At 43.5% G+C, this 23,273-nt stretch overlaps 1 protein-coding gene and 1 long non-coding RNA gene across 12 annotated transcripts in view; both read left to right on the top strand.

Moving 5' to 3' along the window:
• The first annotated feature begins 528 nt into the window (after positions 1-528).
• The window catches only part of CDCA4 (cell division cycle associated 4), a 29,402-nt gene continuing 6,657 nt past the window's right edge, over positions 529-23,273 (top strand). Inside the window, exons 1-6 of one of the 11 annotated variants that reach the window (XR_014584973.1) lie at positions 1,280-1,778; positions 5,283-5,363; positions 7,261-7,551; positions 7,690-12,135; positions 13,203-13,323; positions 18,505-18,623. The gene's annotated coding sequence lies outside the window, so the exon portion shown is untranslated. Of the gene's footprint in view, positions 1,250-1,279; positions 1,779-5,282; positions 5,364-7,260; positions 7,552-7,689; positions 13,324-15,817; positions 15,967-16,321; positions 16,604-18,504; positions 18,624-23,273 lie in introns of those variants that run through there. The other 10 variants (XR_014584974.1, XR_014584971.1, XR_014584975.1 and 7 more) reach the window with 10 other exon arrangements.
• Positions 18,630-22,583, top strand: LOC310900289. The gene is made up of 2 exons (XR_014584980.1): positions 18,630-20,673; positions 20,900-22,583. It is a non-coding gene; the product is annotated as an uncharacterized lncRNA (long non-coding RNA).

The following is a 23,273-nucleotide window of genomic DNA, read 5'->3' as shown; positions in this document are numbered from 1 at the left end:
ACCACTTTTTCACCTGTTCTTTTTCAGTTTGGTGCTAACATTTCATTTACTGAAAACAGTAGGTGGATGAAAAACTTTAGCATGTAGTTAAAATTTGATCATTCCCTTTATCACATTGTGGTTACAATTCAATTTTTTTTTTTTATAATGTTATTTTAGTCCCTTCAGAGATTGTTTGCTTTCTAGTAAATACTTTGGGCTGTGTTGTTTTACATCAGTTTGTCCAGATTTTTCCATTTTGACTTGTCAAGTTTTGTTTCTCACATACATGAGATGTGAGTTTTTTTTTTTTCTCCTGAGAATAATCAAGTCTTGTCATACCTCGACTAAGAATGCAGTTTTCTCAGTTTTTCAAAGATTTTTTTCAAAGAAGGTGTTGAGAACCTTTAACAATTTTCTGATTAAACAATGGGTTAATCAGAAGCTGTAATGACTGTAAGGTTTTTAAGCTGTCTCATTTCATTTTGCTGGTTCTTCATGTGTTTCACTAGGTAATTTAAGGAAAAAAAAATGTCAAGACTGTAGCTGAGAGGGAAAAAGAAAATAAGGAGAAGGGACTTGTGGACCTTACTATATGGATGATGCTATCCCCAGCAAGAGCACTACCTCTGCACTTTCCTAGCACTGATCTTGCAGGCACTCCAGAGAGGCTCGAGGGTTCTTGCAGGGTTCGTTGTGAGATTACCTATTTGAATTCACTGCGGCTAATCTAGAGAAAGTCAGTGCCACGCTGAAGAGCGCATGAGAACGTTGTCTTTGTGGTATTGTTCTTGCAAAGCCTCGATTTGTACTTTTGCACCATGATGTCACGAGCGCCATGCGAGAAACCATAAAACAGCAAGGGGAAATACTGCGCTTCATAACCTGCTTGTCTCATCCCAAAACCTGATCTCACTTCGCTATGCAAATTGCATTTGCTGCCACTGCCTTATATTCAGCTCCAGCCCTCTGTTGTTTCACAGCCTTTCCCTCCGGGCCCAGTTTGCGCTGCCCCCTCCTGCTGCTCAGCCTCCTCCTCCCCATTCTCCTCCGTCCACCCCGGGGCCAGCAGAGCCCCTGCGTGTGCCGGAGGCAGCAGCTGGAGCCCGGACGAGCCGGCCTCCCCCCTGCCGGCTGCCTCGCTGCGCTCGGGACACCCTAAGTGCTTGCAGATGTGCGGCAGCGCCAAGCTGCGGACAGAGACGGCCAAGGCTGGCGGGCTCCTCGCTCGGGGCGGAGGCCGGAGCTTTTTGGGCAGCGGCTGTCGGAGGTGCAGGGAGTTTTATTCCCCCCCCCCTTAAACCCAAAGGAAAGCGGCCTCCCCGCCCTCCGCCTCGGAGCCCGAGCAGGAAATGCCACGAGCCTTGCTCATGGAGGCAGGGGGCTCGGGGCACCCCCGCGGGGAGGCTCCGCGACCCTGAGGGGAACAGCCGGGCATGGCGGAGGAGGGGGGAGGAGAGGCTGTCCCGCTCCTCCCTGAGGGCTGCTGCCGGGCCAGGTCCCGGCCTGCTCCCGCCGCAGCCCGTGGCCGGGAGCCCAGCCCCGCCGCGGGGCCTCGGCCGCCGTTTGAACGCGCGGCTCCGCCACCGCCCTCTCCGGGCCGGCCGCCATGGCAACGGGGGAAGGCCCGCCCCGGGCGGAGCGGCGAGCGCCTTTGTGGGCTCTGACAATAAGATGGCGGGCGGGCGGGGGGCGGGGCCAGGCGCCGCGCTCGGCTCCGCCCGCTCCCTCAGGCGCGGAGCGGTGGCTGAGGCGGGAGCGGGGCTTCCTGCGGCGGCCACGGTACCGGCGGCGGGGTGGTGAGTAGGGGAGAGCCGGGCCGGGCCGCGGGTCCGCGGGGGTGCCCGCGCTCCCCCGGGGGGGGGGGCTCCGCTCGGGGCAGGACCCGGGCGCGGAGCCGGTGTGGGCGGGAGCCCGCGGGGCACGGAGACGCTTCAAAATGGCGGCGGGCGGCTCGCCGGCTGCGCGGGGCGGGCGGGAACGGCCGTTGGCGGCCGCTCGAGCGCCTGGCGGAGGGCGGGGAGAGAACCGGGCCGGGCCCTGAGGAGCCGCGCGGTGCCCGTTCCCCCCTCCTCGGCCCGGCCCCTTCCTCAGCCGCCTCCCGCCGCGCTCCCGCATCAGCCCGGGGCTCGCTCCCCGCCCCGCCGGTCCCGCCTCTCGCCGCCGGTGCCAGCCCCCTGCCTCCTCCCTCCCTCCCTCCCTCCGCCTGGCTTCTCCTCTCCTCCTCCCCTCTCCTCCCTTCCCGCAGCCCCCCGGGGGCTGGCGAGCTGCCTGCCGGCCCCCCGAGCCCGCCGGGGGCAGCCAGCCCCGCTGCCGTGCTCGGGCCTTTGTCCCCGGCCCGGCGGGGACGGGGCAGGCCCTGCCAGCCCCCGCCGTGCCCGCAGCCCTCCCTCAGAACCAGGCGCCACCATCTGCGCACATGTGCGCGCCTGGAAGGCAGTAACTGGCTTTTCTTCTTCTCTTCGGCTTTATGCGCGGTTTTGGTTCCTTGCCACAGCTGTTACGAAGGGCGGTTTTGAATTTGGGAGACTAAATTCTAAGATTTGGTGGCAAAGGGAAGGTACAATACCTTCTTGCCTTGCCATCGTCACTATGTTTATATCAGTAAGAAAAGAAAAAAAAAATGTTTGCTTAATCAAACCTCCAGCACTTGGCTTGGGTAGTTCTTGTCTGCTTCCACCTACGGACAAACAGGGCTAGAATCTCTTTCCTATCTTCTCTCTTAGCCCAACTGTTACCAAATGCCTCGTTTTTAACCACCTGCATATGTATTTTGCAGCATTTACTACCTGAATTTGAATAGAATGTGGATCTGGAGTATGTAAGCTGATGCTCTAGCAGAAGCTGGATCAAATTTCAAGCACCTTATTTGTAAAACAGACCGGGAATTTGTCATAATCTCCGAAGCAACATTTTTAGTGAATTGCATAATACCGTGCTACTATTCCAAAAAAGAAAAAAAAATCCCATGCAAATCCCCTTGTTTTCAGACTGTTATTTTACAGATAGCTGTTGTCTCCTTGACAACTTCTTTCATACAGCTGTTTCAAACAACGATTAAGGTTTTGACACGCTAAATTTGGGCTCATGACGCTCGGTTAGCGGCAGCAGAAGGGAGGTGATACAGCTAGTCCAGATACTGCATCTTGGACAGAGCCAAACGCTGCTTAAAATTACTGTGGGATTTTGAACGCTTTGCCTCAAAAGCAGCAGCAATCTTGCAGTCATGTACCAAGAAGCTTTACACAGCAGCTTTTACCTTTTGAGTACACTAATAAGTAAATTGACAGAGGAACATGCTTAACGTTTTTATTAATTAGGTTTTAAAGTTAGCGTTCTCTTGAGATGAGTATTTGTTGGTGATTGTGCCGAGAAGTCTGGGAGAGGTCGGTTATTTGTAATGTTTTAATTGAATCTGATAATGGCTGTTAAGGTATTTTTTTATTTTATTGTTCTGAGACACACTGATACGACAAGTTAATAGAATCTGAAGAAACAGTTGCTATGATGGCCAAATTCGTTAATATTTTTATGCTAACACAGGTTCCACGTGGTTTGTTTATTGGTGTAGGGAAGAACCTAGAATCACACATGGCACGTCTTACACACTCACGTTGCATGGGAAAACCGTTTCCTTCTTCAGTATGTTAATAGATTACAGACTGGACTGCTCTGCCAGCATCCCCCATGTCTTTTATGTTGTGGATGTGATGACAATGGTTCCTTTACTCATGTGCTCCCATCAGCAGTCTCCCCCCATATCAAGTCTACTATTATGAGAGTCAAATGGACAAAGGTTCTTCCTTAAAAATTGTCACATATCCAAAATAGCTCTGGAAAACCTCTTTGTTTATTGTTCTCATGACTGCATCATCTTTACCCGCACATTTGTTGTTTTTCTGTTTTGTAAGAAAATTTACACCCATGTCACCTATCCTGAGCCAAAAATGGATCTGGCAGGGGCTTAGGGATTCAAACGCGCACAGGCTCTCAGCATACATCTTTTATAGAATGGGCTGAGAGTATACCCAGGGAGCAAAAACTTCTGAACTTTTATAGCATTATCACATATTCAATAGAAATAATAAATACTTACTCAATCTTATGGTGTGTCGCTGGAGTGGTAGTTGAGATGCCTCATGACCCTGTCTTGGGTGTTGGTGTGAGCTCAGTCTGTGAAAGAGAATTAGTTGGTTGAAATACAGTTTGTATGGCAGGACAGCATTTTAGTCTGAATATTTTGGGATTGAGTCAAAAGGTTTTGGCTCAAGAGTGTTTAAGGAGGCTTTTTTGATGTGGTGTTTTAATAAGTATGCAGTTTCTGGAGAAAAATAAATGCCTTTTTTTCTGCTAGAAAAAGGTCTTTGTCAACCATCTCCCCCCCCTCCCCAATTTTCAGAGCAAGTGGTTTTCCAAAACTTTTAGTTACCAACCACAACAGAAAACAAAGAAAAATGTGCAAATGCGTCCAGTTAACTTATTTTTTTTCTAGGTATGTACTTCAACTGCAGACACTGAAGTGTCTTGTGGAGTACAGACATGTCTAGAAAAGTATCTGAGTTGTATTCATATTTTGTCTTACAGGGTTTTTGTAGCTTATTGAAACAGCATTCTTTTTGGCTTTAGTAATTAAAGGAATTATTGCATGTATTTGATAGTTGCATTTGGTATATCGGAACTTGTTTTGCCTTGAACGTCTTTTGAAAACTCAGCCTTTATAGCTGAAACAATTTCATTACTGTAATTGCTTTCATTATTGTAATCTTGCAAAGTAAATCTGAGTCATAAAGTTTCTGTGTTACTGCTAAAGGAAAATCCTACCTGTCTTTGCTGTGTTTCAGTTTTATGTTTGTGTGCACGTATTCTTTTTCTGTAGCTGCTAAAGAGGTGTATGGTTTTCTACAACAAAGGTGTAAACCATATGCTTTTGTGATAAACTTGCTTCCAGTATGCTTTTCTGAACGTTTAAGCTTTTAGATGATGGCTAAAGATATTGTTTGCTCTTTAAATGGCTTCAGCGCAGGGATAAGGGAGAGGCTGGTCCAAAGGTCAGGATGATAGCCTAGGACTTGGACTTAAATGGGCAGTTTCCTTCTCCTGTCACAGATTTTGCATGTATTGTTCACAGATCACCTTTGTACTCTAGCTGTAAATTGCATTTAATCCAAATTTCTAGAAGTACCGTGAGGATAGAGATACTGAAGCAATTGAAAGATAGGGGTGTATACGTTTCTGAAATGGGAAACTGTTTTGCTGTGCATCTCCTGTACTTGCCTGACGCCTTGCTTCCTGGTACTTGGTAGGTGCTGCCCTAACTGTTACTGTATGGACTCTTGCTCAGTAGCATGGGAGAAGAGGAAGGACTACATCAAGCACAATTACTGGTATGTAGCTTTTTGCTCCTTACGTGAAACAGTAATCCTCTAGTATTCTGTGTGGACTCAGAAATAGGGTGACAAAGAACCTGTTTTTTAAGGTGTAAGATACTGACCAGATGTAAATACTGAAAAAAAAAAAAAAAAAAAAGAACGTTCCAGTGAATTATGTGAAACATTTAAGTTTAAGAATCCATATAAGCATTTTTTTTTTCCTTTTTGCTTTGTCTTCTACACTTGTGTGTGTGTGATGTATTGATGTTTTCAAGTTTTGTGATATATTCGGTTATTCCATTGGTATGCCTTACAAGGTATCTAAATGCCAAACAGTAGATGGTTGAAAACCAGGTTAATGTTCCGTTGAAGTTCTAATTATTCTTTACAAGAGAAGAAGTTCAAATAAAAAGAAGCTTCAAACTCTGCACAGAATGTGCAAAGCTTAATAACGTAATTAACCCTGTATGAACGTTAGTCCCCAAAGATGTCTTCTGGAGGTTGTTTCACATAGGGAGCATATTTGTACATACAACTGTATATGAAAAATTAATTGGTGTATCCACAGATGTGAAGTTTGAAGGAATATTTAAAAGTCTAAAGGTTTGAAGGAATATCTAAAAGTAGAAACTTGGGTTGTTTTTAATGTGAATAATGTGGCTAAGTTATAGGAAACATTTTTGCAAAGAACTTCAAAAGCATTTAATATATTGATAGTCCTCAAATTGCTTTTAAGAAATCTGTTAAAGATGGCCATAAGACGAAGTTCCTATATTCTGTATTGTAGTCTCTGTATTATGATTTCTCCAGAATTTTGTACCTTCAGTGGAAAGAAGTTTCTCAGAGTCAGCAAATCCAACAAAAGGTTAATTCACAGATACAGCAATGTAAGAAGTGTGGTACAGAGTCAGTGTTTATGTCGCTACAATGCTATCCCCAGGTTTTCAGGGCAGATAACTTTGTAATGTATGATGAAAGGAACAATGTAGCTGCACTTCAGTGGATTTTTACTGACTCTGAAAAAGCTGAAAGAGATCTCTCTCAGAAAATATGGGGACCATTTGGTAGCAACCAAAAAAGTGAGGCAGAGGTTTGGGCTTACTAAGAGAAGTGGAATAAAAGACATTGCAATAGTAATTGGGCTTTATCAGCTTTGAGATGAAAAATGTTGTTTTGATCAGGTCAGTACATTAAAAATCCCCAAAATGTTAGGTAAAGAGGAACCATAAGGGCAGAAGACTTGGAAAGGACATAAGGAATGTGCATAAATGTAAAGATTAGGTATTAGCTTTCATTTGCATCCTAGCTTTTATAAGACTAAAGGAAACAACATCTATTGTATTTACAAAAAAAAGGTATTTCAAGAGATCACCTGTAATACTTCACTCACATGGGGCACTATTGTAAAAATGAATGCAATTCAGATGAAGATCTGGAGGCTAGTGCTTGAGATTCATACCTTGGCTAATTCAGCAAGTGATTTTTTTGGGTGGAAGTAATCCAGAGTCTTCATGCATCCCACTTACTTTCAGCTGGTGAACCTAAATTAGGAATACAGGAGTTTTGTTTTCTGGTAGTCAGCTGGGAAAGAAGTACATCCTATACAGAGGATGACTCTGCCTGTCCTTACTGGAATTGCACAGTTCGTATTGGAATTGCACTGTTCAGTTACTCACTTGAGTAAGGGAACCCGAACGACTGCTCCAGACACCTCAGTTGAATGTCTCAAGTTATATGGAACAAATGGAGATGTTACCCTCCAAGTAGCCAAAGTAACCTAACCTTTTCAAATATGCTGCCCATGATATATATGTTTTTTTTGAATGTTACTCCGTTAGGCATGTTGGTGTTCTGCAGGGGTCAAATCTTTCAAAGATGGTGTGCCAGGTTGTATTTTTATTTCCAAAATTAGAGGTTAAGCATGCCAGTAGAAACTCGGGAGGAGCGAGGAGAAACTGCCTCTCTGCTAGGTGAAATACAGCCGTTGAGATGTTCGCTTCTGTGCGAAGCAGTGGCTCCTGACTTCCATCAAGTTTGGAACTTAATGGGAACCAGGAGCTGGGAGCCTCTGCCTCTCTCAGATGCCACTCTCCGAAGCCATGACTCGTGGACCTGCTCACCCCTGGTTCCCGAATATCGTCTTTGGGATCCAGTCCATATGTTCCCGGCCCCTGTTGTACCACACTGGCCATTCTATAACCTGGTATGACAATTCTGATGTTTCTATCTTCAAAGAATTTGCTGTTCAAATTTAAGTTTTCTGTTTCATTTTTTTTCAGTCTTTTTTTCCTCCTTTTTAGCTGTTTATGTTGTACAAAGTTTGTTTTATTTTTTTTAACAGGACACAATGTTTGTGCGAGGATTAAAGAGAAAATGTTTTGATGGCGAAGAAGATATTGAAGGAACTCTGGCTGGTATTAAGGCTATTCCTTCATATAATCTTCAGCGACAGTCACTTTTAGATATGTCCTTGGTTAAACTTCAGCTGTGTCACATGCTGGTTGAACCTAACCTTTGTCGTTCGGTACTTATAGCCAACACGGTACGCCAGATCCAAGAGGAAATGACCCAAGATGGGACTTGGCAGATGATAAATACACAGAGTACAGGCCAGGCATCTGTGGATCGTCTTGTTTCAACAGATATCCTCTGTCGCTCATCTAGGGAACAGGCTGAGGGAAAGCATGTTCCAGGTTACAGTACTTTCAGTAAAGACTTTGAGGGCGACCAGGCACAAGATAGTTCAGAAACTATGTCAACAGCCTCTTCAGTGCAAGCTCCGAGAAACCTGCAAAGTAATGTGTGGGAAATGGAGAATCCACAGGAAAACAAAGGAAACTTTCAAAAATCGTTAGATCAAATATTTGAGACACTGGAGAACAAAACTCCTAATTCAGTGGAAGACCTCTTTTCAGAAGTTGACAACTCTTACTATGATCTTGATACTATGTTAACAGGCATGATGAGCAACACGAAAATGGGACACTGTGATGGGCTAGAATCATTTTCTTCTCCGACAACTACAACTTCTAGCTCTAATTGTAAATCTGATCTTAACGAGCTTGATCATATTGTGGAAATCCTCGTCGAATCCTGAAACACCTTGTGTAGGAGAGAAAAATCTGTTAATGGAAAAAAGACTCAGGAAAGCTATTTCCACGGTTTTTTCTATCAAATCTGCACGTGTATTTTACAAATATCTATATATTATATAGATATATATATTAAAAAAGCACTTCATATTGCAAAATAGTGTTAACTCTTAAAGTTAACCTGCAACTTGTAGTGTAATAATCCAATTTCTTGTCCACTGAACTGTAAGTACGTACGGTAAATGGTTAAGTATGGGGTCCAAGGCTTTCACAATTGGGTTCCTTTTACCAGTTTGCTTTAGCCTTTGATGGAGGACATGCTCACTGAAAGGAAAGATGAGAGAATCCCTCTTTCTTACCCTTCTCCCAGTGAAAATGGTAATAAATAGAGAAGTTGGTGAGCTTTTTTCTATTTTCCTCCGGTTTCTACTTTGTTACAGGACATAACTCCTACTATATCTGCTGCTTCTGATCTAAGTTGCTACATGGCTCTTAAAGAGCAGTAAGCAATGGTTCTTGTTACTCTAGCTAGCTTATTCTGGTTTTTGCTACAATTTTTACTTTAAAAATAGTTTTAAAGTGTTTATTGGTGTTTAGATTTTTCCAGGTATTTTCCTAAAATATATTTTTACTACAGATGTTATGTCAGCTGCTAACTTAGCAACTTTTGATCATAACTGCAGTTGATGTATTTTTTGAAAGGTTTTCAAAAAGGGATGCTTTTTTACTGTGAGCTACCCCATGTAGTTCAGTAAAGTGTATGTAAATGTAAATATACGATTTTATACTTTACATTAAAATGTAAGAGCTGTTTTCATGAATCTGTTTTATAGAGTAGTACTTTACTAAATTGAGAATTGTACAATTATGCTTTTTATACCCCATATCCTTGAGTATTATTAGAGGAAGAGCTCTGATCCAACTAGATACAATTAAATTTAATTCATTTCAGACCGTATTTTTTGTTAACTGCAAACCTAAATTACCTAGGTTTTTATTTATGTGTATTTATATGTAAATGTCATCAAGTGAATTGTTTATCACTGAAGTCTACCATCAAATATTTGTTTATATGGGATAACTATCTTGCACTAATTACTACAAAAAGTGTTACTAGCGGCCTTTAAATCTCAACTCGTATGTCTTGATGTTTTGTCATAATTAGTATGCTCCACTCTTACCAAGGGTTTCCTCTTGCCTTTTTTTTAAATAACAAAAGATAATACAACATGGGATGGTGTTCATTTCTTCAAGTATTCACATTTATTCTGGAGTATGTATAATTAAATGTATTCCTATGAGACTTTTTTGGGGGGGAGGGGAAGGGTAGATGAAGTACAGTTATGATGATGATACACCCTCAAAAAATTTACCTCCAAGCTCGTGCTGGGGAAGAGGCCTGAGCTAGCAGGGAGGTAGGCAGGGGGAAGATTGATTGGTTTCTGGAATGTTTTAGCGTTGGCTGCACGAGGGGAAGATAGCCTCCATTGACTTGGTTGTTTTCCATAGACTTGAATCAAGCAAGTCACTGAACATGAAAAGAACACGTTTCCATGTCTGACAGACCATGCTTTTCCACAAGTGACCTTAATTACTACACACTCTCTCTTCCAGGTTCTCAAACCCTCCTCCCTTTCTGGGGAGATGTTAAGGACATTGCAGTGTCACCTCCACAAAAGGAGACCGTTGAGCTTATGATTTCAAAAGTGCTTCAGAAACATCTGGTTTGGGGAAGAACAACGTTACTTTGACAAATTACTCAAACTTGATAATTGAATACATATTAATCCATATTTGCTGTAGTAGTTAAGCATTGCTTCCTCAACTGTTGATTAATAATCATATTGAAGTATGAAATACTATATAGACATCTGCAATTTCAGTCCTTATAATACAGCTAGACCAAAAAACCACAATGTATTACTGGAAAACAATAGGATGTCACCGATAGCTGAAAGGTGTGCTAGTACTGTAATTCAGGAGGATGCAAATATTGATGTGAACTGTCATATGGTGAAATAACAGTCTGTTGTATTTGGCGGTGTTAGTGTCAGAGATTCCATCCGAAGTTATAAGTCAGCAGGAAAATTTGCTTGATGTTTTTGTGTGTGTGGATAGATGCATTGAAGTGGACAGCAGCTGCCTTAGGGTAAAGTAGCCAGGCAGTTTCCAAGTCTTCTAAATGGAACACTAGTGGTGAGTTGAACAGATACCTTCTGTACCTCTGGGAAAGGGCCCAAAAGCTGCCCTGAACAGTGATGGTTCAAAACCCCTAGGTTTGAACAACTGAGTGTTCCCCTTCCCCCTTCCATTTTTGTTAAATGGGAAGTTTGAAGTGTAGCTGTTTAAGAAGATGCTCACCCCTTCCTCCTCAGTGTGCTTCAGTCTCCCTGTTACAGGTAGGAATTATTATAATTCGTTCATAACTCTTGCACTGTGCATGTCCAATGCACACGTGTGTGTATGTGTATGCATGATCACACCAAACATCTAGGCAGGAGCATTCCTTTACTGGGGAAGCCATGCCCAGTTAAGAACAATGTGTAGAGACTACTTGGCTTAACTGGAAGGGTATTAGGTGAGTATGCATTTATGTAGTTAAGTATTTAAACAGAAATATATATCCTGTTTTATTATGTTCTTAAAACTTGTGCCAAATCGTATGTGCTCTTACACGTCTGATGTCTTGGCTCAAGTGTTCAGCAGGTATAAGAATTTGTATTGCTGAAACTTGCACAGTCACTCTGCAGATGTGTACAGGGAGCTGCTCCGACTGCAGGTCAGCGTACAGTCGGAATGTCTGCCTGCTGCTTTTTTGCTGTGCCTCACACTAATTCTGCTGCTCATTCTGGGTAGCTTCACTTCTATAAAAAAGAACTTTACTTTCTAGCTCATATCCTCATTTCTTTGCTAGTCCAAAGAGGTCATAGTTGAATATGCATCAGTTAAAGGTTAATACAATATTATTCTCTTCTGTGTTCCTCTCTGATACAGAGAGAGATTAGAAATGATAGTGCCTGTAACGTGTTGATATTTTTGTGTGTGTGAATTGTGAAACGGGGATGTATGGTATTTGCTGATGGCGATTTTCTGAATTTCTGCGTGTAAAGGGAAAATAATTTAACCTCTGTTACGGCTTCTGTAAGGTTCTGCTACCATTTATTGTGGCCTCTTTTATGTGTTCCTGGGGAAAAGAGTCACAGAACTTGTACAGCAGTCAGCACTGTGTCTGAAACCAAGTTGTTGGTCTGGATGACATAACTCAGCTTTAGACTTGCACAAAAGAAAGTGCCTTCAAACACAGCTAACCCCCAGTCTGCTTCCTTCTCAGGTAACCTTGAATGTCTGTCCCCTCTGCCTCTGTGCCTGTGGTTTTGTTTCTCTTCTTTTGCAGTAAAGTCCAGAACACGTGGGTGGGGCCTCTGGAGTTTGTGCATTCAGCAAAGGCAAAAGTGTGAATCCAGGCTGAGTTAAGGATGGCTTGTGTACTTGGAGGCGTGTCTGCTTATTGCTTTCCTTTTAATATTTTGATTATTTTAACCCTTTTCTCATCCACAGCTCTATGTGAGTTTTTTCTAGCACAAGATGTTGCCTAGCACTATGAATGTAGCCATATTTGCATAAAGGACAAATCTGTTAAACAAGGAGGGAATCAGTTATTTGGATGAAAAATACCTTTCCAGACTGTCTCAAAGGTACCGCAATGAGGGGTCGTAACTGGCTTTCATCCTTTAGCAGGTTGGGGATTCTCACAGGAGTCTGCTTTTTACCTGTGTTTGAGGCTGTCCTTGGTCGATTTTGAAGTCTCAGGTATGTCTGGACTGGTTTAGCAGACATTTTAAAAAGCATTATTGTGAATTGACCGATAGTACAGTTTCATACTGTAATTATCAGTCCATTACGGATGTCTCGTGGATAGGGTATTGATTGGATATTGATTGGAGTGTATGACTGCTTTACAGTTTTGCAACTTAAATTTATATTCCCATATAACCAAACAAGCTTTGCAAAAGCCAGGGTGAAAAAAAAATCCTTTTATTTGCTGACAACTAGCATGAGACAGAAACGCTTTCAAAAGTGAGTTCTGTTCAAAGTGAAAGTATGTTTATGTCTCAGGACTAGGATGTATAGTCCCATATGCAAAAACAACATTACCGATGATGACAACTTTTGATTGCTCATCAATTCCTAAATGAGTGTGAATTCACACTGTGAAACATGATTAATACTAAAAGTACAAAAACAAATTACCTTTAAGACTACATAGCAAAGAAATATATACATTTTAAATAGTAAATAAAATGCTTTTTTGTCATTTTGGTTCATTTGACAACGTGGTCTCACAAGGATTATCCCAACTCCTTTTGGTGTCTCTTGCAAAACTGGCAGTTACAATAAATTTTTGTTATTTTTTCAAGAAAGTTCCACAAAGAATTGAAATCCATGAATAATTCAAGTTGTCAAAGAAGATATACTTCAGTTGCATGTAGTGACTTAACTTTTTTTTTATGGATGGTAAAAAATACTAAAATTTCATTATCTGACATGATTTTCTTAAGTTCGTACGGTAGCTTTTTTTTTTTTTAATACAACTACTCCTTTACTTAACTAAGATTCTCCTAAAAATGAGTGTTTTATGACCTGAAGAATTATTGTGGTAAACGTTGATGCAAGACCAACTTGTCAACAGAAAAATATATAGCTAGGGGCAACTTTCCACTGCAGGGAAAACATTCAGTAATTTTAACTGTCATCTTTTTAGGGAAGAATAATTGAAGATACAGGTGATTACATGACTTCTTGCAAAAACGGAATTAAAAAGAAATTGTATCCACATGTCTGCTGTATTTGGAAGTCCCCTAGGAGCATGTGGGAAGTGGCAAGTAAGTACTGCAGTAGTAAAGTGTTACGAGAAGGGAACAGTGCATCGTAATTCTCATGTGCTCCTTACAGATGAGTTTTGGAGATCAAGAAAATGTAATTTCGGTCTCTGGTTATGCAAACTTCCAAAACAAGACTGTAAGGAAGAGTAGGTTATGTTGTTTGAAGAAACACCAAAAGAGTTGAACACTCAGAGGAGAAAAGCAGTGCTTACGACAAATTAACTTCTGTGTGTTTGAGAGAAATGTGAGACATGAAAAGTACTGGGTGGATGGATTTATTTATTTATTTATGTGCAGCGAGATGACTGAAGTTTAAGGTTAAATTTTTGGATGGATATGTTTTTAATTGAAGCCCAGTAATGTGGTTTGCTTCTGTGCCTCTGCTTTGTTTGAAAGGTATGGGAAGAAAGCACCCATCCCCTCTGTTGTTAATCAGGGTTCTTGTGGCAAAATAGAATAATGGTTAACATAAAACTCAGGCAATTTTTCAATAATGTGTTTTCAAACCAAAATTTCTATCTTGCATCATGGCTTTTTAAAATTTTGAGTAAGTGTAGGATTAGTTACTAGTTCATAGAGGCTTCAAAGGAGGTGGTAAAACTAACAAGGCACTCTTCTCTCCCACTTTCCTGTGGGAGTGCGACATACCGCGATTGATCTGCCATTCAGCTCCAGAACAGCTGATTAAACCAGATTTTGCTATATGTTTAGAAAATTATTTTTTACAAATGTGCAGGTGAAAGAGAGCAGAAGAAATTGTGTACTCTAATGACATCCAGTAATCCAGATAAGGCACAGAGACATTTTTTAAGTACCTTAGACACAGAGTCAATTAATCACAGACATAAATCCATAGGAAACCAGTCTTCATTAGTTCCTGTGTTCCTGGAACTGTTTTCTTGACTAGCTGCCTGGTGCTAAGGTAAGTAGAAGCAGCAGACCTCCAGTAGTCCTTTCGGATGAGTTATATAGAGACCCTGGGTGTGGTTTTTCTGGTTCATGTGAAATTCGCTGCAAAAGCAAAAATGCTGCGTGTGAGGATGGTATCCTGGTGTGCGATGGTGACTGCGAGTCAGACTGAAAGACCGTGTTTTAATCATAAAAAATTCATATTGCTAGGTCTCCTGTTTGCCTCTAGGTTAGTTTAAAGCAAAATGGGAGAGCATTAAGGACTGGTAGAACGTGGTATCTCTTGATAAGGGCCTTTTGAACGTTTTCTCAGGCAAGCTCTACAATTTGAGGCAAAAGCTCCGGTTTCTGGAAGCCTGTGAGGTAGCACTGCGCTCCGGCTCGGGGTGCGAGTTGCGTGGGATGGAGCAGCCACCGAGCTGGGTTCCAGTTCTCTTGCATGAATCCTCCTGTTGACATTTCACACAAGTGGAAAAAGTGACAAAAACCTTTGCCAACAATCGGCGTCGCTTCTGTTAACTCCTGTAAAGGTTGGGTTGTAAATCCAGAGCTCGGCAGCGGGCACTGGATCCAGTCCACGTTAGCTGTTTTTCGCAGGTCTCCTCAGGGCGCCTGCGAGGCGGAACCGACCTTCCCAAAAACCGCAGCTGGAGGAGGCACGAGTGCCCTTTTCTGGGGAAGAAACCCGAAATGGGTGACAAAACGACTGACCCTACGGGGCCGGGAGCTTCAGTGAGAGTGGCGAAAGCTGGTGACGGACGCTCCTCTGCCACAGCGGGGCACGAAGGCCTGAGGGGGTGGCTGTGGGGACAGTCCCCGTGTCCCCTCGTCCCCAGGCCAGGGCTTACTGCCCCTCGCTCCTCGTCTTTGCTGCCCCCGGGCCTAACACAGGGGCTTGGCGATGCCGGGGCCGGGCAGGTATCGCCAGCCGGGGATCGATCCGTGCTTCAGCGTCACACGTGGGGGCCCGGCTTGCACAACCGCCGGCGCTGGTTACGCAAGGGCCCGCCGAGAGCACGAGGGGCTCGGCGCGGCCAAACGGCCTCACCTCGGGGGGGGGGGGGGGGGGAAAGGGGGAGAAGCGCGCATTTCGGGGAGCGTTTCGCAATGTTTGCCCTCGTGTTATCGCTGGGCAGAGGCGTGCGCGGGCAGCGGGAGGTGTGGGAGCGCTGCTTTGAGGTTAAACGGGGCGGTTTTGGTACAAGGCGGTTGGGGGGGGGGGCTCTGCCCTGTCCCGGGCCGTGACGGGAGGGAGGGGCCGCCGCCCGGCGGGGAGGGGGGGAGAGACGGGGTGGACTCAGTGGCGCCCGCCTTCCTATTGGACGAAGCCTCACGGTGTCACCGCCCACCTCCGCTCTCCTCCCTTTCCCATTGGGCCGCGGCGCGGGGCCGGCCGCAGCCCGACCCCCTCCTTCCTCCCAGACCAGTCAGAAAATGGTTGCCGGGCAGGTTGCGAGGGCCGCCGGCCAATGGGAGCGCGGCCAGCTGGCGGCGTGCGCGGCCCCCTCACCCCCCCCCCTCCCCACTCACCACCCCCCCCTCATTCCCCACCCCGCCGCCGCTGTGGTGCCGCGGGCGGGCGGAGGGAGGGAGGGAGGGAGGGAGGGGACGGCCGGCAGGGGCGGAGGCTGCCGGGGCCCGGCGGGGGTGGCGCCCGCCTCCGCCTCCCGGAGCCCCAGCACCGCCGCAGGGAGCCCGGCCGGCTGCCTTGGCACGGCGCGGTGCGGCTCACAGGTGAGGCGGCGGCGCCGTGAAGGGGGGGCAATGGCTGGTGGAGGGGGTGGTGAGGGGAGCCCCTGAGGGGAGCGGGACCGGGAGGGGGGAGGAAGGGGGGAGTAAAGAGGGTAAGGGGAGAAAAGGGGGGGGCTGGAAGTTGTTAGCGCGGTTATAATTAGCGCCGGGGGGCAGGGAGGGGGAGGAGCGCAACTTTTCGCCGCCCGGGATGGCCGCGGGTACCGGGGGGGGGCGCAGGAAGGGCCGGCCCCGAGCCTCGCAGCGCGGCCGGGCCGGGCCCTTCACGGCACGGGGTGGGGGGGGCACCGCCCGGCACGGCCCCGCCGGGAGCGGCTGCCGGGGGTGGGGGGGGCGGGGGGCAGCGAAGTTTGAGGGGACCCCACCGAAATTCTGAAGGGGGCACCTAAACTCCCCTCGGCGCCCGCCGCCGTCAGCCCGTCCTGCCCGGGTTAGGCCCGGGTTGCCTTCAAAGCGCGTCCCGGAGCAGCCCGGTTCCGAAAAGGCGGCCCCGTCCGGCAGGGCTTTGGTTTGTTCGCCGTCCTCCTGAGGCGCTTTTGGCCCCAAGTGAGCCGCAGGGTGGGAAGTGCCCTGAAAATAAAGGCTGGGGGCTCTGCTGGCTGAAGTGGCCCCAAAACAGGTACTTGAAAAGTGCAGGGGAAGGCGGTGGACGAAAATGAAAGGGGAAAAAAAAAAAATCTGCTGTATGTATTATTCATAGTGATTTACAGCTACCGTGGGTCTTGTATAAGTTTTTTTTTTTTTTTTAATAACAGGTTGTAAAATCTAAATCTAGTAACCTTACCTCTGTACTCCTTGCTGTCACTCGTTCCTATATGAAATCACGTAGGGGAAAAATTACAACCTCAACAGTTAATTCTGCAGAATTTCTGTGCATTATATAGTGAAGGAGTCAAATTTGATAACTCCTTGGACTCCACCTTCCTCTAGTAAAAGGTCAGACTTTTAAAACACAAGGGACAGCATTCATTTTATATCAAAGACTTTTGGACTTTTTCTTAACTAAAGCTAGTCAAAAACTTTTAAATGTTCTGATACACTTGTTAGCCTTTTTTTTTTTGAGAGTTCTTTAATGCTCAAAAGATTGCACTTGAAAACGAAAGGACAAATGTTTTAAGTGTATAGAAAATGCAGTCAGTGAACATTCTCCTCCCCCCTGTGACTTAGCAAGTACACTTTAATAAACCTCAGTTTTGACCTTTTAAGCTCTTGCTGTTTCAAGCCAAAAAAGATAATGAATTTTCATTTCTCTGTCTGCTGTTTTTTTTTTCCTTAATTTTTTTTTTTTTAACTGCATATAATATGGATCATCTTATGATAGGAAAGAAGCCAGCTTCTGGGAGGAAGAGGGGGCTATTGCTGTATTTATTACCGTGGGTTAGATTTAGCATTGTTAGGTCAGGGGCATCTTGCTGCTGTTTTACTGCATCTTTTCAGTTCCAAGAATCTGTAAACGGAGGAGCCCTTTGGTAGCACCAGGCAATGAGTTGCTGTGTAAAATGAACTGTATTCATTTACTGCTCCATCTGCCTAAATACAAGACTGGCTTTCACTAAAGAGTTGTAAAATAACATGAATTCTTGTTTCTTAAATACAGTCTTTCGCAATCATCTGGCTAACTATTGATCTTTGCTCTTGTGGTAACTTTGTAAAGTGATTGGAGCGCTGCAGCTGGGGGTGGGTCTCTGTGTGTACCTGTCTATGTTGCACGCACACAAACATGTCAGATGCAATTCAGACAGTGGGCTGCTAGCCTGCGTAAGGGCTTTTATCCTTGGAGCTGAGAAACGTGGATTCTCCAGGTAGAGTTGAGACCTCTAGGGCATAGATTGTACGATTCCTTCTGTGTCTTCTAGCCTCCTTCATAGTTGACTGTCACTGCACCCTTTTTATGTCTTCTACAGTTTCCAGTGCCTTGGTCTAATCCATGATTTAATCTGTGTACTCTGTTGGCAAACTGCAAATGCTCCTTTATCAGGGTTTTGATGAAAACGATATGCTGAATATAGCTTGCAATTAAAGAGTATCCTGCCTGCTGTCTTCTTGTAGGGGTTTTGTGCGTGCTGAAAATGAGGAAAACTAGGGAATTTCATAAAAATTGAACTCCTTTTGCAGTCTGTAAACATTAGGGGCTAATTCTGAAATGTACTTCTTTACAATTCATGGTATAAGCTCTCCTGATTCATGATTTCTGAAACTATTACAAATTTCAGTAGTGTTTAGTAACCTGAAGAGGTGTCACTGCAAGTTTTCACTCCAAAGCCTAACATTTGGAGGATCAGGATTCTCTTCTGTAATATTAATTTATGAACACATTTCATGCATTCATAGGTGAAACTACGAGGTCCTCTTACTTCAGTGCATTCATGAACTTCAGTTTTTCTTATTTCAGTTTAACTGCTTTAGTGGGATTTAGCAGAAATAATTTTAAAAGTTGTACTGAATTGTGTGTTTAATAATCCTGGTTTAAAAAATAGTAATGAAATATTCTGTTTTTTTTTCTTTGTTTTTCCCCATAAGTCACATCATCCTACCTCTGTGGATGGCTTGGACTCGTGCATAGTTCAAGACTCTTGGATGACCACACTTTATGCAAAGTCTGGAATCTTCCTGCCTGGACTCCTTTCAATTTTCTAAGGGTAACTGCTTGTGTATTTTTATTGAATCATATCTTACGTGGATAGCCCATGTTCTGATAATCAGCTGTAGATGTTATTTTTGTGGGCTAGAATGATAAACTGAATAATAATGTTTAAGATTGGGGTGTATGATATAAAGTGAAGTGCTTTAGGCTTGTTGAACACTGTAAGTTCTTTGGTTTGAATGTTCTGAATTTGATTTCTTAATGTATTTTTTTCCTTTATAATGAGACAGTGCTATAATGTAACAAAAACTTGTAAAAATGATCTTTATTAAGATCACTGCATTGGATCCTTGTTAACAAAGGCCCCAATCTTATAGCGAGGCCCACTGTGCAGCTGTTGAATCTGATGCAGTTTTTCTACCATGTGCCCGTGGACTTTGCACAGTATTACAGGCTTCTTGTGAGAGGAGAAGGCACTTTGGATACTGGAGAAAGGTTGCTGTAGGCCACTGTGTTAGGGAAAATGGAAGTGATTTCTGAGCTGGTTATTCAAAGTAACCTGAATATCCCATACAGAGAGCTAAAGATTAATTTTTTTGTTGTTGTTGTTTTGTTTGTTTGTTTGTTTTTCTATCAGGAAAAGAGCCTTTTTTTTTTTTTGGTTGCGCTTACTGTTAATGGTCTGATCTTCTATTTCTAAGTATGGGCATGCAAATTTGACATTGTTAATAAGCTACGGCTTTTGTTCTTAATGGACCTCTATTTAGGTCACCGTAACCCTAAAATATATGCCAGTATTAATTAGGTGAATGCATTCAGTATCTCTGTATTTGAAGGAAATAGGTAGTGTAAGGAAAGAGGATTGACGGTTCAGCTGATGAGAACAAGCTCTGAAGAGGTTTGTCATCACATTTAGAGTTCTTTTTAGTAAGATTTTTCTTAGGTGGAACCATGGTTGTTTGGTTCTTGTTGTTTGGATTCCTGTATGTACTCATTTTATTATGATATAGTTTTATTTGGGAAGTTTTCAGATTTAGAAACTCTTGATAAGGTGTTAGCTTTGCTACCTGCTATTGATCCTTGGTTTAAACGATTCCAGAGCTTTCTTCCTGCTTAAAGAAAGAAAAAGGAAAAAATAATCTAAATTTCCTGAAAAATACCTGCTAAACACACATGTATTAAACACATACACCTGTGAGCTTTGTTGGTATGGAACTATAGTCACAAGTGGAGAGGAGTGACACTGTTTTTGTGTTTGCTTGTGTAAGTATGGAAGTTTTTCTCTGCCTAACACTGGTATTGCCTCAGCACATTTATGTATCAGCCTCTAGTGATAGATATCAGCTGCTAAGAATAAGTTTCATTTACTGTTGTAAATGGCCCAGAGCCACTTGTTTTTAACTTGTGGAAAGTACACATCGTAACAGAGGAGCTTCTTGTCCAGAGTGAAATGTTGTGCCCTGAAACTAAGATAGCCATGGTAGTTTCTAAAGCAAATCTCTTACCAGTGCTGTGTGAAAAAAACGAGAGTAAGGAACTTAGGAAGATGTCCTTTAAGTGCAGGAATTTTCCAAATCTAATTAGACATGATACAAATAGCTGGGGGGGTGAGGTTCTATCTAACTTCTAAATCAAGGTAAAACTCACTCTGAAGTGCTTGGTAAACAGTATTTCAATCCCTGAAATATTACTGTATGATACATATTTGTTCACTTCTTCCAAAAATAATGAAGTGACAGTGGGAAGGTTATGAATTCCAGGCTGTAACGCTGGGCTTGGCTTACTCTTCCTCTCATTTCTTTCCTGTTCTTAATGAATACTCTTCCGCATATTTTTATTTGCAAAATGTGGGAAGGGATGTTAGGTGCATCCATAGGTATGTTTTCTATTTTTGTTGTTGGTGGTTTTCTTACTCTTTTTTAAGTCTGAACAGTAGCATGTCTTGGTTCTGTGTTGTAGCTGCTTTAGCAGTAACAGAAAGACCTCAAGGTGTGTTACAGATCGGGATTTTGTGACCAGAAGTTGACATCAGTTCTCCCTTCTCTGAGCAGCTCTTTTCTGGTTGTTTCTAACTCCTGCAGAGACGTGGTTACATAGGAACTTAGGTATGGCAGTAAGCTGGTAGGACTGCACTCCTCCCTATATGTACATTTTTAGCCACCTCCAGCAGTTACTCATCTTGGCTAAAATGGGGCAGGGCGGGGAGGGGGAGACTTAAATACATCTTTGTGTATTTAAATGTGTATTCTGGTCCAGGTTACTTTTTACTTTCATGTCTTTTAAAGGTGTTTAATTTTCCTTCCCTTCCTTCCTCTTAATTTCTGCTAACAGCCAAGGAGTGGTGGTGTGGGGATCTCCAACGTTTGCTGAGGACACCAGATCAGATAGGCTGTTCTGTGTAGTCTGACGGCTTACTGGGTTACGTAAGTCATGTTCAAGCGATCAGTGTTAAGTCCGGATGGGAGGAAAGGATTTATGCTGTGTCTGTTAACTGTACCTTCAGCCTCACCTTTCTTCTGGGCAGCTTCTTATACAGGCAGTGCTAGTCAAGACCCAGCCCACCACGTAATTAAAGCTTAATGAAGTTGTCACCTATGCTAAAACATATGGGGGATAGGGGAAGGGTACCATTAGAACCAGTCTGCAGTGTATGCTGAATAATCCTGAGAAACATCCATTAGCTGTGGGGATGTTTGTCTTCCTTCACGTTTCCTGCAGATAGATGCGTGCTTGTGAAATGCATCCGTGGAAGAGAGGAGAGCAGGAAATCAGGTTATCAGTCAGCTTCAGTCAGTCACTAACACGAGTCTCTGATCCGAGGAGACTTCTAGCAGGCTTTACTGTTAGTTGTTTTCCATGGTTATGAGCCAAAGGAGACTCTGAAAGAGAATTACCTAAATTACGATAGCAAAGAGTCTCTAATTTTGATGTGAATACAAGTTAGCAGAGCTGCCTTACTGAAAACTGGACAGACAGCTTTCACTCCTGAGGTGCTTGCACCTATTCAAGTCTAACACTCGTGTCTCGTGAGGAACAGTTGTTTATCACCTGAGACAATTTTAGGCTGAAAAATGCAACGCTGTCTGTATGACAAAAAATAGCGAATTTGAATTTAATAACTTCAGAAGAGAAGCCAGAAGGGACCACTACTGATGAAATAATTTTGACCTCCCGCGTAGTGCAGGCCAAGTACTCTGTTGGTGATCTTGCCATTTAAATAGTCTTTAATGGTAAATGAGTAATTCTTGTGTAGTTAGCTGGAGTGCTTGTTTTATGCCTGAAAAGTATGTGTTTAGACAACTTTAACTGTGCCAGTCATGTTTTATATGCTCATGGTTTTTGAAGCTTTTCTGTTCTAAAAATTAAAAGCATTGTGCGGTTCCAGATTCTAAATGTTGTTTAACTTGTTCTTAAAATGTTTTTGGAAGGTGAGGAAGAAGAAATTTAGTAGCTTGCCCACGTAGGAGTAATTGAGAGTTTTCACGTGCTGTGTTCTTCTTTGTGACTGTTTCCAGCTGCACTTCCTAACCATGTGTCAGTGGCAGCTGCACTGCACTATCAGACCCCGTGACAGATGGAGCTGTGTTTTTCCTCTGAAATGGTGGCACGAGTCCTGTATTGTCCACAACACGTCGCAATGTGAATTTTTCTTGGTAGGCTGGAATGTTTCTTCTGAGTAGCTGCAAGCTCTGACCAGGCCTGTTTGTTTGGTATTCCGTGCGGATCTGCCAGCCAGTGACGTGCCTCTACCCTCCAAGTTTTTTCCAGCTCGGGTACAGTGTAGGATTACAGAGCATGGAGGCTTCTTCTCATCTTAGCAGGGAGGAGTTCACATGAAATGGACTCCATGGAACTGGAAGTAAATGAGGAACGTGCTGTCAGGGGCAGAATTTTTATGTATAGTCTCCTTCATAGTTCATTGACATAGGTCGAGAGTTTGGTACTTCTAAACGTTCAATTCACTTTGTTTCATTTTCCACAGAATAACTTAAAATAAAAAGCGTTTTGCTATAAATGGCCTGTGGCTCAGTTTGCATTACTACAATGAGAGAAGATGAGAAAAGCCAGAAAAAGTTTCTGAGATCTTACATTCCTCATTGTTCATATTTGTGGTTTTCTTTTTTTCCATGACAAAAGATTCTAAAAATGTGGTCATTGAACTTTTTCTTAATGGTCAAGGAAAAGCTTACAGTTTGCCTCTTTTATTGTTGAACAGCTACGCATAGACTTCACGTTAGAACTTGGCATAAAGTTTAATTTTTGTTCAGTTTATTTTCTTACAAATTACAGAGTTATCAGATTGGTGTGTGCCAAAATCCTGTCACTAGATGCAATTTTCTGAGATCTGAGTAGGTTCCTGGAATTGGACAGGAGTAAGGAAAGTGCAGTTTCTGCGTGCCCTCTTTGTACTTTACTGTGCCTAACTTGTGCTTCTTTAAGCGGGCTGTGTGGTTCTGGTAGGGCTGACAGCTGCACCCGGTGAGCAGCAATATGCATTGACGTGGAAACATGGATTTTTGTGTGGACTTGGTTGTTTTCCCTAGTAATAAAAATTGAAATGAGGGGAACACTGCATAATTAAGTAATGTGATTTATATATCACAAAGTAGCGCTGCCAAAAGAGAGTATTTGACTGGTTTAGGAGTTCTGGTTTTGGGGTTTGTGTTTTAATACACGATGCTACAAAAGGGCAAATTGCTTATAA

The sequence above is a fragment of the Anser anser genome (genome assembly GCF_964211835.1).
Source record: "Anser anser genome assembly, chromosome: 5".
NCBI classification, from domain to species: Eukaryota; Metazoa; Chordata; class Aves; order Anseriformes; family Anatidae; genus Anser; species Anser anser.
The sequence above is the reverse complement of the archived record's forward strand: the minus strand, read 5'-3'. Positions and strand labels throughout refer to the sequence as shown.